The sequence below is a fragment of the Poecilia latipinna genome, unplaced genomic scaffold (assembly GCF_001443285.1).
Source record: "Poecilia latipinna isolate Pla-1442-1.1 unplaced genomic scaffold, P_latipinna-1.0 Scaffold4396, whole genome shotgun sequence".
In the NCBI taxonomy this organism is placed as follows: domain Eukaryota; kingdom Metazoa; phylum Chordata; class Actinopteri; order Cyprinodontiformes; family Poeciliidae; genus Poecilia; species Poecilia latipinna.
Genome location: NW_015117012.1, coordinates 1 through 2,812, shown reverse-complemented (window position 1 = coordinate 2,812; position 2,812 = coordinate 1).

The window sequence follows — 2,812 nt, the reverse complement described above, 5'->3', positions numbered from 1 at the left end:
ATATTTTAAAAAGAATATGTTTTACAGTAATTTGATGTGCTAACAATCATGTTTCAGTTGAGTTGATTTGTTAATTTCTTAGTTCACAGAAATATTTTTATGCCTGGTTTCCCTAGAGACATGGATTTTGGTTCAAATAATGAAAACAATGTTATTTATTTTTTTAAATTAAAAAGCAAAAGCATTTCTAATAATATTACCAACTCAAAAAACTCTTTAGTTTATGAGCTTTTTATTTCTGTGGGATGTAGACACAAGAAAGACTCCCTACTCAACTTCTCACGGCCAGCTAAGAAATGTTGTTACATCAACTAACTTACTCCCTCTTTGGTTACCCAGCAACAACCTGTTTAGTAATTTGCCCAGCAGTAGTTTAAGGATTCACCACTTTGCCTTTTAACTGCTTAAAAATAAACAGTGTGAAGTGAAAACTCTGCATAAGTCACGCCACCAGTTTGGCAGTATTTCAGATAAATAAAACAAAAGATTAACAATAATTATGGACATCGACTGATATGAAATGCTTTTATCACAAAATGATTTCATGCAATGTTCATAAGGTCATTCATAGAAATAACTTTTTTACAGTTATTTTTTTCAGTCTGAAGCAGTAAACCTGGTTATGCAACATACAGAACCTTATTGATTTACAAAGTATTGTTGTACCAATCAAGCAGTCAAACTTTGTATACAGAGTACGTGTCATACACTCAAGTGCAATACAAAATTACTGTTGTAATTACATTTAATCACTTGGAGACACACAGTGAAATGATCCATATGATCAAATCAAGTAAACAGACAAAACAAACCTCAAAAAACAAGGTTGGTCTGGAAGTGGGAGAAAATCAGTTATACAAGATGAGAAACTGTGGCAGTTCATGTTGATTAGTGAGGAAACACTGGACAAATATTTCTATTGTCGAAGGAGAAAGATAAAAAAAAAATAAAAATAATAATACATAACATGCAAAAGGAAAAATAACGGAAATAAAATGTATAATAGAATAGATGAATTATATTCACATAACAATACTTTTATTATGTAGATATTAACAACTTACACATCAATAAAATATTATTACACAAATCAATAATTTAAAAGTTTCAAAAACTAAAATAAATAAGAAACTAAATACAGATAAATAAAATGATATAGCCCCATTCTACCGATAATAAATATCGGCAAACAAGGAAAAGATCAGCTCCGACACTCCAGGATGGTGACATCCCTGTCCAGAGGTTTCAGCTTGTTGGTGTTACTATGCTGAGAATATCCCCTCTTCGGGGTGAATTGGATCCTGAGGCGGAGGAGGAAACGGAGGGAATGAACTCTTCATCAGAGTCCAAAAAGGATAAGTCCAGCTCGATGTCCTTGATGGAACGAATCCTATCATCGCTAACAGGTAAAATGGAAAACATGGTCAATAAAGTTCAAGACAAGAAGTGACTAAAATACCCCTTTTCTTATCACTTAGTGTAAATGACTTGTAACAATCTACATTCAAGATTTCTTTTCACCAGAATTTGTCCTAGTATTTTATTAAACCTTTCAAAGGAAAAAACTCCAAACTGAAGACATTCTGACACATTTAGACCATTGTTATGTGGGTTTATGAGTGAATAATACAGAGACGGCTGATATAGCTCAGAAAAGGACTTTACACAATGTTGACAACAGTATTCTTTCATCTGCCTTCACACACACATGGGAACTAGAGGGGTGTCTATTCCCACCCCTCGAGGTTAGATATGATAGGAGCAAACCAGTTAAGTTCTTCCGTGCAAAATGCAATAATACATGTTCTGGACACTGGTTTGTGTACTGGTGCTCAATCATGTGCTAACAGGAAGAAGCCATTTTCCAACTATTCCCACAGGGTTGGGATCTTGAAATGGTAAAAAAAATGAATGTGGTTCGCTGCCAGGACCACCAGTCTGACATCATGCTCATGTCCAGAGAGTGAAGTGATATAGAAACCAGCTGGGGCTGTGCAAGGCTGGAGCAGAAGAGAACTGCTGACAGGTTTCACAGAGAGCAAAGAAGCAGTTCAGCTCCTCTACCATTGGTGCACTCAGGACCATGAGAGAGAGATGTGCTGAGAATGTCAGCCTGACATTGCCGTCAGGTGACAGGTACACAGCCTATACAGCCACAACCGTTAGCTCTCTCAGCAGAAAAAGCAACCGGCATAAAACAGATATGCACCCAGCATCTGGGGATCAGTGTTTGATTGTAATTGTTCCGTTGTCACAGCACTTTTCATGCACATATTTATAGAGATCAACCCTTCTGCTTTTTCCTGAATCTGGAGTCCTGTCACAGCAGAAAAAAGTGCAACCTGCTCGTTGCTTACTAACATCGTATCATCCCGGGTGAAACTAGGTTACTTTTGGCAACATTGTGTCTTTGCACATGAACACATCATTTTAATGATTTCATTTACCTTGGTATTTTGTCCAGGCTTATTAGGTCGTCATGCCACATATGGTTGGTGATAACAACACCAAAGACATTTACCAGCACATTCACCACGGTGATGAAATGGTCTCTGAAGGGCACAGAAGAGAACAAACATGCTGTCAGACTCTACTATGTTTTTCTTGAAGGTTTTCTTTGCCTCAGTCTACAACAACCAGATGCACCAGGTCTTCTACAGTTCAGACTGATGTTGACATCATTCTCCAAATGTAGATTTATCAATCATTACTACACAAGCTCTCCTCAGGCTTTCTCCACTGGTAGGTGATCCTAGACATTAGTTTATTATGCAAGTTAAAAATCATGCCCTTTTTAAGAATAATTTCAAGC